At 40.5% G+C, this 13,108-nt stretch overlaps 1 protein-coding gene across 3 annotated transcripts in view; it reads right to left on the bottom strand.

Annotated features, from left to right (window-relative positions):
* VCAN (versican) overlaps positions 1 to 13,108 on the bottom strand; it is a 98,818-nt gene that overhangs the window by 34,575 nt on the left and 51,135 nt on the right. The gene's annotated exons all lie outside the window — the stretch shown is intronic.

Consider the following 13,108-nt stretch of genomic DNA (forward strand, 5'->3'; position numbering starts at 1 on the left):
CCTAATTAAAACAAAATTAAAAAAAAAAAAAAAAAAAAAAAAGGGATACAACAGACTCAGAAAAAAAAGCCGTATTTCCAGCTTGGCCAGCTGACTTGAAATTGGAAACCCTGCTGAAATCCTATTCCATCAGTGTTTCTTTCTTCTGGATCTATGTTTATGACCATTTTGCCCAGAGAGGATTGCTTTCTTTGCTGGTACAAACTGGTACAGCCAGTGGAGCTTTGTCCACATCCAATTTACAGCACTGTCAGCAACAATTGCTTCCCAAAAAATATCTCCAGTACGTGACAGAGCTCCATTTTTTAAGCAAATCTTCCTCACTAAAACTATCCACAAGACCTAAAACAATGAGAACCTGAGGTTAAGCACTTCATCAATTTGAAGTAATTCTCCTACCTATGAAGATCATTTAACCTCTGTTACTACTGAGTCCTCAGAGACAGAATCATCAGGTGATCATTCTGGAAAAGAATGTATTCAATCAAGTTAAACTGACACAGAGCACTACAAAAGGTTTGTGATTCTTTGTCCTGGGCTGGCTCGTGTGTGCAAATTGACTTCAATTTGGTTTTGAAGAGGTCATTGCAACTCCACTGAGAATTAATGTTCTAGTGTCTCGCGCTGTGTTTACAGCTAAACTCATGAACTATTACTGGATCTGAGCTTTGCTAAAGCTCCAGCTGAAGAATACAGAGAATAAATCACCTTCAGCATTGTTTATTTCAACTACAGTGTCAAGTTTGTGCAGCACTAAGCTCAGTGCTCCCTGTGAAACAAAAAAAAGGTTGTTTTTAACCTGGATTCTGCTTGGCTGTTGTACATTGCCCAGAGAAGCCTGGTGTTTACCCTGTGCTATGACAGCGCTATTAGATGACTACGGTGCTGAGATTTCTTCTCTCTCCCTCACGTGTGCTTGTTGGGAGTTACTTTATGCAATGCTTGTAAAGAATGAATATTTTTCTCCAGTAAAGTAGAAATATTTGGAAAGGCTGCCCAGTGCCACAGAATAATAAAGTTTCTGCAACCATTTATTTGAGCTTTCCCAGATCTCCCTTTCAAATTTTGTGAAAAGCAGGAATTTGGTAATCTCTCCAAGACTGGCAGTATGACTTTGAGGAGCATGTCTAATAACAACCCTTTCAAAATCCACGAATTTCAGCTAAAGGCCACCCTGGACATATTGAGAAACCACATTTTCATAAAAGCAGGAGCTTCAGTTGAGACAGAAGTTTCACACCTTCCTTTCAAATCTGTGCATGCAAAAACCCATGGGAATTCAGTCAGTGAGAGAGGAATGCCAAGACAGAGCTGGTAGGGAGCTCTGAGAATTTCTGATTCTCGGTAAATTCACTATAAAATAACTGCACCCCCCCACAGAACCAGAGAACCATGCACAGAAATGTGCATGGCCAGGAAAGGTGCCCTGTGCTGAAGGAGGGATCTGTATAAACTGATGCCATGAAGATTTTTTGCCTTTTCTTTTATACCCCTGTTATACCTTTTTACAACTTCTGTATTCCCAGTGCTTTTTGCCTACATTCTTGGACTTGTTTGTCAAGTTGAGAGACTCAACATTTTAGAAGCTTCGTAGCCAGGGATCAGTGTGCCCCAGCCCCCAAGGTCCTCTCCAGAACACATTCTGTAAACCAAGATAGAACCATCCAGGGGGAGGGGGGCTCACTCGAGCCTCTCACTGGGGAATCTTTGATAGATCTGCTAATTAGTAACACCTATAATGTTATACCCACTCCTTTGGGGTGGGCATTCGGCGGGGTGCATTTCGGTGCATTCGACCTGGACGTGTGCACCTAAGGATCCTTAAAATAAATACCAAGGTAAAATCCCTTGTCCCCTTCTAACCGTGTCTGACTCTTGATTTTAAGACCAGGAAAAGGCATCGAAACAACCTGGTGTATTAGACTGGTGTGCCATAAAGATTAATTATTATTTCACACACAGCAATTAAGACCGTGCGACAAAGCATGCAGCTTTGCACAGAAACTGTCCATTAAAAAAAAATAAATTATCAAGACTGGATGGGACTGGATGGGCTGTAATTTGTAGGAGGGCACCGTGACTAACAAGTTCTGACCAACAGTGAAGTATTTTTTCAGCAGCGCACACCTGGGAGTCCCTCAAATTAGTAGCTCACGCTAAGTCATTTATGGTAGGCAATAAATTTAGTGAACAACATCTGTTCCAAATTCACCTAGAAGACAAATACAAATTCTTACACATGCAGAGATCTCTATCAGACCCTACTTTTACTTTGTTAGCTTTTTCAAGATCCCACATGCCACAAAAATCCACAGAAAAGAACCTTAGCAAAAGGTAAGATATTCTGATAATAGACATTCAGGAGGCTCTTCCGTTAAATAATAAGTGTCTTTGGGAGGTTTTTTTGTATGGTTTTTGTTTTTTTTTTCCGAAGATGAGATTTTCAGAAGATAGTAAAGAATGAAATTGAATGATTTTTTTTTTTTTTTAATTGTAAATTCTTTTCCTTCCTAGAGGTTTGATTATTCAGTGTTCTCATTCAGGTTGCTCAGGGTTAAGAGCTATGAAAAATGCTCTTAAACTCCTGAGATGGCAAATAATCTACATAATGATGTGGCTCATACAACCTTGTCAACTGGGTATAAGACACTGAGATGAAAACCTACCATAAAATATGAATATAGAGGAAAAAGTCTGCGTCTGTTGAACTGGTCTGTTAGACCCTGAGGGCAGGAACACAAACACTCGAATTAGTTTTAAACAGTCTAGATGCCACTGACTTATGCTGCTCCTACATATTTCACACCCATTCCAGCTGCAGGTAAAACAGACCAAAGACTACTAAAAAGAGATGAAACCAGGCCTTTAAAGGGAAGGAGTATGGCTATGAAATATGCTTATCAATAGCTCACGGAAAACAAGCCAAAAGGAGCCCTTTCTCAAAGAGCTGCTTTGTTATTCTGACTCCAGGAGAAGGAAAGGGAAAACAAGTAGCTAAAAAGGAGCAGAGCCAAGGGTTGTCAGCTCAGAGTGCCAACCCAAACAAGTCCTGGGAGAGATTTATCAGCAAAGCCTCTTTTGGAGGGAAGTGATGAGGTATGCACTGAAACGGAGATGGAGAGGACAGGTGGATGGTTGTATATGCAGCACAGAGTGTTTCTTAATCCATTTAATACATCTAGATGTTCTAAATGACCTGCAAGGAACAGGCATCTATCTCGGTAAGAGTTCTTACACGTAAGAAATGGAAATCCCTCTGGCTACAGGGCGATTTTAGCCTGCTACTGCACAGAACCACAGAGCCACTGACCATGGTGTCATTAATTTTTGTTACAACCCTTCCCATCCATCACAACTGGTTCCAAACCCACGTCAGTTTTTCAGTGGATCAAACAGAAAAGTTGCCTCCCTGTTACTGGCGCGCGAGATAACGTCTGCACACATCCAAAAATGTGTAACGTGCAGCAATATTTCTTTTCTCAAGAAGACTTTTAATATTCTACAAAGAGCTTCTCCAACACCATCTTTGAGGGGGCAGGCAGTAAAAAGCCTTTTCTCCCTCAAAAACCATCAGATAAGCGTCTGAAGAAGAATTAATAGGGAATTAAACAGAAAACATATTACGATGTTTCCCAAACGTTCTAAACACAAAATATTTCATTCAGAAGAGTTATGGTTTTGTGAAGTCTCTTTCAAAATGGGGCTTTTAACATCTAATCCGGCATCCTGCAGATAACAGAATTTCACACTCCTGCAATCTGTCCACTTATTGTTTCAGACCCACATGCTGAGTTATTTGTGAGCAGTAGTACAGTCCAGTCTTTTGCAGAAGGACTGGAGGTCTGATAAAGCCATGAAATTCACATAAAATGTTCTGTGGACTTTAAATAAGGCCCTATATTTTGACAAGAATACAGCTGAATAGGAAAAAAAAAGAAAGAGATTTTAAAGAGACGACTACAACCATTTTGGACTCTGTTTCAAAAGTACTTCACTGCATAATGTGACACTACCACAAAATCCATAACGTTCACCATCAAGAACCCATATTCACGAGACAGGTTGGCATGAAAAATCAAAAGAGTTTGCATTAGTCAAATTATTTCCTGCACTTGATAATCAGAATGTTTTGGGTTTGGCTTCAATAGAGTTACATGAAGATTAAAATGTTATTAGTTATTGTTGGAGTGAGCACAGAGGAGGCCAGAGTTGATCAGAGGGATGGAGCAGCTCTGCTGGGAGGAAAGGCTGCCAGAGCTGGGCTTGTTCAGCCTGCAGAGGAGAAGCTCTGGGGTGACCTCACTGGGGCCTTGCAGGGCCTGAAGGAGCTGCAGGAAACCTGGAGAGAGACAATTGCCAAGGGCTGGAGGGACAGGACACAGGGAATGGCTTCCCAGTGCCAGGGGGCAGGGCTGGATGGGAGATTGGGCAGGAATTGCTCCCTGGCAGGGTGGGCAGGCCCTGGCACAGGGTGCCCAGAGCAGCTGGGGCTGCCCCTGGATCCCTGGAGTGTCCAAGGCCAGGCTGGACATTGGGGCTGGGAGCAGCCTGGGACAGTGGGAGGTGTTCCTGCCCATGGCAGGGGGTGATGCTGGATGGGCCTTAAGTCCCTTCCCACCCAAACCATTCCATGATTCTATGGTTCTATGAAAATGTTAATAAAAGACATGCATACACGTGTAAATGGTTTTAAAGTGCTGTTTCAAAATCCTTGCACATTTTTGGGATGCTCCTTGTGGGATCGCAAAGGTTACCCACAGAGAGAGCCCATGGACCGCTAAAATCCAGACTCCACCTGGAAAACAATGAGGAATCCTCAAAGCAGAAGAGAGTCAAAACGGGTCAAACCCTCTGAAAGACCAGTGAAGCCTCAGACCCGGGCTTGGGAGAGGATCTAGGATGAGGAAAGGCCTAACCATCTTCATGTCATGTACTGACTGCCCTGAAGCTCAGCTCTGCCAGGAACCAGATCTGCAGTCTGGGTGGATTCGAGCAGCTTTAAGACCATGGCTTGCTGAAACTCTTACAGCAAGAAACAAAAATCCAAAACCTCAACCAATTCCACAGGAATGTGTCAGTTTCATTGAATATATTTTGTTTTAAAAGCATACTGAGGAAATAAAAAAGGGATTTGACAAGCTGTCCCCAACACAAAAAAAAAAAAATTAAAACCTTTCTATTAAGTAGGGGTTCCATTCCCCTTAAGATATTACATTTAAATTGGAACAAAACCATTCCATTTTACAGAAATAAACCAATCAGACAACATCTTTTGCAGTGTTTTGTTTCACAGAAAAGGGATTTTTTTTCTTTGTTAATATATTGTTCTTTTCATTTAATGTCAAAAGAAATAGGATTTTGAAATACAGACATTTCCTGCTGACGCAAAATTCCAAGCGTCAGCCTTCAGTACATGCAATTCCTCTAACTTGTGCCATCTTGTAGTATCATTATCCCACCTATGCACAGTCAAAGTGCAACAGTGCTCCAGGCATACCCCTCCTCTTCTTCAGGAAAAAGTGGGAATACTGCCAAGGAGCTGGTCTAATGCATTAAAGAAACATGGCTACTATTATACACACCTATGTCAAAAAAGTTTTTAAAAAAAAAAGTCCAGAAAGAATTAAATTTTTGATGCTTTTAATCCTTCTACCTCACATTAACATGACTAGTATATATGATGAGGTCTAGTAAAATCCAGTTCTTGATTACTGTTCACTCTAAATAAACAAAAGGTTTTATTTAGTTCACTTTAAAATGTTTCCCAGCTGGATATATATTTCTAAAATTTTGTTAACTTTGGCTCCCTTTACAAATCCTTAAGGATGTAGGGCAGGTTTCAATAGTTTGGGGTTTGGATTGCTTGGGGGTTTTTTTACCTTCTAAATTTTATCAAAATTTATGTTTTGTTATCCCTCTGAGAGTCAAAAGAGATGATTGCATTACACATATATATACATAAATTTACCTTGCATAAAAATCTCAACAACTCAAGTAAACTTCTGGAAGAAAGTAATTGTAAGGAGTGACTTTTTTGCACAGCTGGCTGGGTAAGAGTTGAAAGTAATTCAAGGTGGGTGGTCAGTCTTGCCTACTGAAATTCCCTTATCCAGTCCGTCTGCTTTACCTTATTTGGGTGTTTTCATGCTAAATCCATGAGTATCAATTTCTGGCACGTTCCTGCACTGCAGCCTTGTTACAACCATGCCAGGCCCTCAGGCTGGAGCTGTTGGCTACAGCCAGAGGCACCTGTGGAAAGTGGATGTCACTTAGGTGGACATCTGTTCTGCACAGGGCTCTGGGCTCACTCACCCCTGCCAAACTCTAAAGCAACAGACAGGATGATGCAGAGTCCATGTCGCAAAGAAAGGAACTGTTTTATTATAAAAGCATATCGTGGAGCCCTCTGGCAGTACCCGGCGTTTCCTTCGTTTGTCTCCCCCACCCGACAATAAACTCGTTAAAAAGAAGCAGACTGAGTGAAATGTCAAGTTGTTAAAAATGGCAGCTTTGCCGTGTCGAGGCTGAGCCCCAGCACAGGCAGGATACAGCTCCCTGGATAACGCCTGGATATTTGTCATGCAACATTCTGAGCACAGTCATTCCCACTTCCTTTCTGCTCCAATATGTCACTACCAAAACATGACTCCAGCCCATGGTGCCTCCTCCTGAGCAGTCCTGGACGTGAGCATCCTTCCAATGACAGCAGCTCCCTTGCTGCCTACAGAGAAGACAATTCTGAAGCTCTGCAGGGCTAAACAACCCAAACCCAAACAGTTGTCATGCAATAAATCATTTTTCTCCAGATGGAATCCAAAACAAAGCAAGGAGTCAGACTGTATCTGACTTAGCTGGTGTGTCTGGGTGTGTGTAGAGGGGAGTCCAACTCTGCAGGAAGAGCTGGTTGGGAAAGAGCAACTGTTCACCAAAATGACTTCATCCTTTATTTCCTGTGTGATATTCCACGACTGAGGTGGAAACACTGAGATATCAATGGATTTTGTGCTTTCCTGTCCCACTTCACCACCATCCCTTCATTACATTTACATCCTACTAATTGGGAGAACCTCAAATGCTTCTGCCATGACAAAGATGGCACAAGAAAGAGCCAGTTCTGGCCCTACCAATATGAGGAGAGAGAGTCCTCTGCAAGAAGAATCAAAAATTGATGTACCACAACATGAACTGGGGCAAAAGTCAGAATACACTTAGAATCTCAAAGCATATGCCCACACTTTGAGTGCTCCTGCGGCTGCTCAGGGCTGTAAGGAATATTCCTTCCCCTCTCCCTTTTTCCACTAATACCAAAAACACTTGGCTTTAGGAAAAAAAATTTGCAGTATACTCCTTAATGTGGAAGCTTGGGAAAAATAATAGGTTGACATCACATTATTTTAGGAATAATAGAGGTTGTTCTACATGCTGGGCATATACTAAATTTTACCTCCTTGATTTGTCTCTTGAGACGAATTTTATGTGGCAAAAATAAAGCCAGAAAATATTTTGCAGTTCAAGCTCCAAAACAGGAAGGAAAGGAAGGAAAGGAAGGAAAGGAAGGAAAGGAAGGAAAGGAAGGAAAGGAAGGAAAGGAAGGAAAGGAAGGAAAGGAAGGAAAAGAAGGAAAGGAAGGAAGGAAACGTCTTTTTTTCTAAGAACTGAAGCTATGATGACAATTACCCCACCTGCTCTACCCCAAAATTCTCTTTTAACAGATATCTGGAGAAGTTTATTTCACTTATCATGATGCTTTTCTGGCATTTTATGTCCTACCATTTCTAAAGCATTTTTTCAGGTACCTTGTAAGAATTTAATTCAATGCCTGCATAAGCCCCCTGGTCACATTCTTTGGCTGCAGTCCCTGCTCTTTTGGGGCATTATTTTGAGCTATTAGTCATGTGGCAAGACACAATTGTTTTCTGGTGGCAATTTTTTTTTTTTTGTGTTTCATTTTTCTTCACTGAAATATGACTACAACTTTGTTTGGGGAAAACAGTCTTGTCCTGGACCCTTTTGCATGTACAAAAATTTATTTAGTTGCTACAGAAGTGGCAGTGATAACTCAAGTTACTGTGGGATCTTCATAACTTCTTAAATGCAAATGAGTTTTAGAATACGTAATTAGAGTAATTCCATGCATAAATATTGACAAACGTGGCACAAGGATTTTCGCACATAGATCTGAGTCCTGTGCTTTGCAAATATTACTCGGAAGACATAAAGTGGATTCTGCAATTGCAATTCTAATGGATTGTTCTCAGTATCATCCCTTACCTCTGAAAAAAAAAAAAAAAAAGAAGATAAAAATTCTTTAAATTTATCTATTGGAGTTAATAAATAAAATTGTTTTGGTTATTAAACACCCAAAGCAGCCTAGGGATAAACCAGAGATTCTCAGTTAAATCAGCATAAGTCTGTAAAGGCTCCTCTGCTGCAGCTGGAGTGACACAAATGTTTCTCTCTATCAGACAGAATTTCAAATAGTGCATACAGAACATGAGTGGTTTTTTAACCATGTAATCACATAATTTCTTCTTTCAAGAACCTTTTTCATCTCACCTTTCTTTTCTTTCTGTTTTGTTTTGTTTTTCCCTGACAAAACTGGAATATTTGTTCTGGGAAAATATTAATTTGTTTTTAGAAACACTTGGGGTTTTTTTGAAAAAGACATTTCTCTTGGACAGTAATTGAGATCAAAGGTTTTAAGCCAACTACAGCTAAAATTAGATGCCTTGCTGTGGTAGCCTTACTGAAAATCAGCAGAGGGAGACATATTTTTGACTATAAACTACTGCCACAAACTCCATCCTGTGCTAACATGGTGATATTTCTGCAGAATTAGTTCACACCTGACAGGCTCTGTATGTGGTCAGAAAAAATTTAAAAAAAAAAAATATATATATATATAGGTCAAGAAGTCAAACAATTCAATTAAGGTGTGAACAAGTCCATGTCTGAAGAACATTTTGGGTTAATCCTTGGTCTTGTCAGTTGGACCAAGTGTCCACAGCATTTCCCAAGGACTCATGAATTTTGCTTCTAATGTTCAATATTTAACTGAACATGTGACTGGAAACTCACTACAAGCCAGAGTAGTGAATATATTAGTAACCCCAGAATCATTTTGCTCACCACTTTCAAAAAAAGAAAAGCAATGGTTTAGGAAAATATCCCACAATGAAATACAATCAAAAATCTCAGTGCTACTCTGTGTACATATAGGCACATTCTTTGCTGCTATTTTGGCAAAAACAACCCAAAAAAATACATCAAATATGTGGAAATTCTTTTTCTAATGCCAAAAAACCTCCTACTGAAACTATGGGACTCCTGCTTGAGGAGGTGCTACATGTAAAATCCAAGAGTATGGTCTAAAGTTAAAAATTAATGTTTCTTGTGCACTCTTTGAGCTAATGATGAGTATCAAAGAGGTAATCAAGTCTAGCAGAGGTAGTAGCAAGGCAGGCAGGGACTACAGGAAGACCTTTCTGACCAGTAATAAAATTCCAACTTCTGTCCTCCTCAGGAAGCAGAGTTTTCATACTGAATATTACTCATTTAAGAAAAGGAGTAATACAAGACTTGTCAGAAAAGTCCTAATGCACTGAGCAGCTTGGAAAAAAAAATAAAAATAATTACCCCATAAAGAAACATTGATAACTTCAGCAATATGTTCCCAAAGACAACACAAAATATGCAGGAGCCACTCTGCACACATCCTCATTTGTGGCAGGAAAATATTCTGAAAGACACCAGTGGGTGTTTTGTATATTATTGATCAAATTTATGGCCTAACCACTTCAAAAAGAGAGGAAGATTTTAAAAGACTGGCTGGATTAGCAAGCATTAAACTGAAAATGTGCAAAAACTGCAAAAAATGACCACCGAAAACTCTGTACTAAGAAAGTTACAATCTGGACACGTTCAGAAAACTTTGGTACAGAAAACCACTTTCCTCAAAAAAATTAAGTCATATTGCATCACCATGTAAAAGACAGCTCATCTTTTCTGCATTAGGATTTCTTAAGGCTTTCTCCACATGTAAACAAAACCTCTAAAAGGATTCCTGTTCTTCACAGCAGAAGTATGAAAAACTACATTGTACCTATGAATAAAATTCCTTCATTTCTCTCATGAATAAACAAAGAGCTATAAGAAAGCTGGAAATGTGTAATCCCTATGTCTAGATCTGAGACGTCTCCTTGGATACAATGCAAAAACAGCAGGGAATGTGTAGGCATCCTCTGAACAGTATTTAATGTGAGGGCACTGTTCCTTGTATCTATGGATGTCTAGAAAGGAATGTGGAAAAAGAAATTATTGTTCTATAATAAGTCTTTCTTCAGGAAGAGCCAGCAATAGTGGCCTAAAGACCACTTGTTAATTCAGTTTTAGCTTCTTGTGAAACTTTCTAAGTATCAAGTTTCAGCTCTGTTGGATATGGGGCTGGTGGGGTTGGTTGGGTTTTTTTTTTTTTCTTTTCCTTTGTTTTGAGAAAAGGAGAAGTGCACAAAAAAGCTTGAATTTATTAAAATTACTTGGTTTTTTGCTTTCATACAGGGCATCACTGCTGTTCCATTTTAAATAGAATTTATATGGATGGTGTATTTTAAAAAGCTCTCCACATCACCAGCAAAGAAAAAAAAAGATTATTTTAATATAGAAAAACCCCAACAGGTTTAATTAAACAACAGATCTACCAGTTTGGATTGAATTCAAGCATGAAGAAAAATAATCACCTAATTATACAATGATCCAGAAGCTGCAAACTGTTATGAAGACATTCTGATGCCTACCATCCCCACATCCCCACAACAGCTCTGCTCTCAATCACCTCATTGGAATTAATGTGGTGTAATTACACTGGGGAAGATGATATCAGGATCTGGCCACATTGCTCAGCGTTTAACACTTCAGTTAGTCGAGGCACGAGAAGAACGTGGCCATCTCTATGCCAGGTTTTATGAATAACACAAAGAGTTTGGTCATTCAGGACATGAAAATTACTTCAGTCAGACCTGCTTCCCTGGGAAATGAACTTCAGAATATTACAGTTAATAAGGAGACAAACCCAGCCCTCCATTTAAAAAAAAAAAAAAAAAAAAGGGAGATATTGCATTTAATTAGGTGGGAAATTGCTCCTGCCCATGTGGCCATTTTTGCTGCTGCTTCAAGATCCCACTAGAAATGAACTCAGTTCAGCCTAGCTGCAAGACAGCATCTTTCCTGACAGTAAACCTTGGCTTGAAATAGGTCCTATGAAGAAACCATACCTTTCAGTAGCATATACACTTCATTTGAGGAAAAACAAATGGTGATCTCAGCACACAAAAGACAAAGTCTCTTCCCCTTCAGCAGAAGTCTCTCTTAACACAATAATTAGCACATGTACTTTTTGAAAGGCACACCAAAAACTGCACCTAGCACGTGTGCGTGTACAACAAATGATGCTGCCCAGAGAGATTATTTGCCAGAGGGCATAAATAACTTAAAGGAGAACAATGTGGGTACAGATGAAGAGAGATGCAAGCCTAGACGCTGCAAGCTCTTAGATAGTCTCTCTTGCATGTGAGGTGCTGCCTGGAAGAGGCAGTGTGAGGCTTGCTGCTGCTGTCCCTCCTCTGCTCTGGTCATCCCAACACCCCCAGCCCCCAGAGCAGAGCCAGCATCTTCTCTCCATTCCCACTCTCCCACACACACAGCACCCCCCCTCCCCCCCCCCCCAAGAAGTTACCAAAACCAGGGCTGAAAAAGGGGACATGGTCATTCTCTGTGACTGAGTAGAGAAATAAAAGTATCAAGGGATAAGTGTCAGGAAGAAAAAAGACCTATTCAGGCTAAAGACAATGATGGCAAGAATAAACACGGGTATAAACTGGCCAAGAAGCAATTCAGGCTAGATATTAGAATCAGGCTTAAAGAGAGCCATGACCATCTTTGACAGCCCTCCAGAAGGAGCCGTGAAGACAACAGGATTAAATGAATTTCAAGGCAAGGCCTAAGATGGACCTGAAAAGACTCTATTCTGCCTCCTTTGTTAAGGTTTATGACTATCACTCATTACCATTCTGCATTTCATTCAAATTTCACATGCCCTCTCGCACTGCTGAGACAGAAATATGCATGTCAGAGAATTACATGTTGAAACACAAAGGTTTGTAACCCCTTTCCATAAAATTCCACATCTACAAAGCACAAGTTCCTACAATTTCATTCTCTTCAAAGCTGGAGGGGACAAGAAACCAGACAGAGCTGGTGTGGGTCCCAGAGTCCAACAAGCAGTTTGAAACATATTCACTAAATAAAGACTTTTAAATGTCTCCAAAAAATGCAGGTGTGCAAATTACTCCTGATTCAGACAGGAGTTATGTTTCCAGCATCCCCTCAACCACTGTTAAACAACACCCCCACAAGCATTTTTCAGCTCATAAAAGCTTTATGAGCTGAAAAGTTCCTTCAGGTTTGTTTTTTTTTTTCCCAGCTGCTAATCCACGACCTGCCAGCACCAGCAGCAGCCCTCACCACTGTGAAACATCGGAGCTGTGAGGACACAACAGGGCACAGGGTGGCAACTTCTGCATCCTCACAGTGCAAGACAAACTCCTGTGTCCCATCTGCTGCTGTGGGAAGACGTGCACATGGTAACACCTCAGAGTGCAGGGGTATTTGGCTTCCTCACTCTCGTGATTCCAGGGGAAAAACTCCTGGTTCCACTCCAGTGAATGGAAGTTCCAGGTCCTTTCCATTCTGAAACGTGTGCGTGGTCCTTTTTGTAGCATAAAAAGGGATGTTTCCTCGTGTGCAAGGATATTTTCCTCATTAATTGAAACACCTGCCCTAGATCTGCCCACGTGCCATGGGCTGTCAGAAACAACAAGTCTTATTACCCTGATTAATTTGTGCACCTGTCTCATGTTCGCCCACATGGAAGTATGTGGACTTTTTGTACATTTTCAAAACTGCTGTACTCTTACACAAATAAACAGCTTTATCTGTTTAGCTCTGTGTCCTTTCTTATCAGCTCTAGGATGCATCCCCCTGAATTTAAATTGTGCTTGACCTTCCACCAGGCCTCCAAATTGCTTCTGTTTCCATGATTTGGTTTGGTTTT

This window comes from Corvus cornix, chromosome Z (assembly GCF_000738735.6).
Source record: "Corvus cornix cornix isolate S_Up_H32 chromosome Z, ASM73873v5, whole genome shotgun sequence".
Classification (NCBI taxonomy): domain Eukaryota; kingdom Metazoa; phylum Chordata; class Aves; order Passeriformes; family Corvidae; genus Corvus; species Corvus cornix.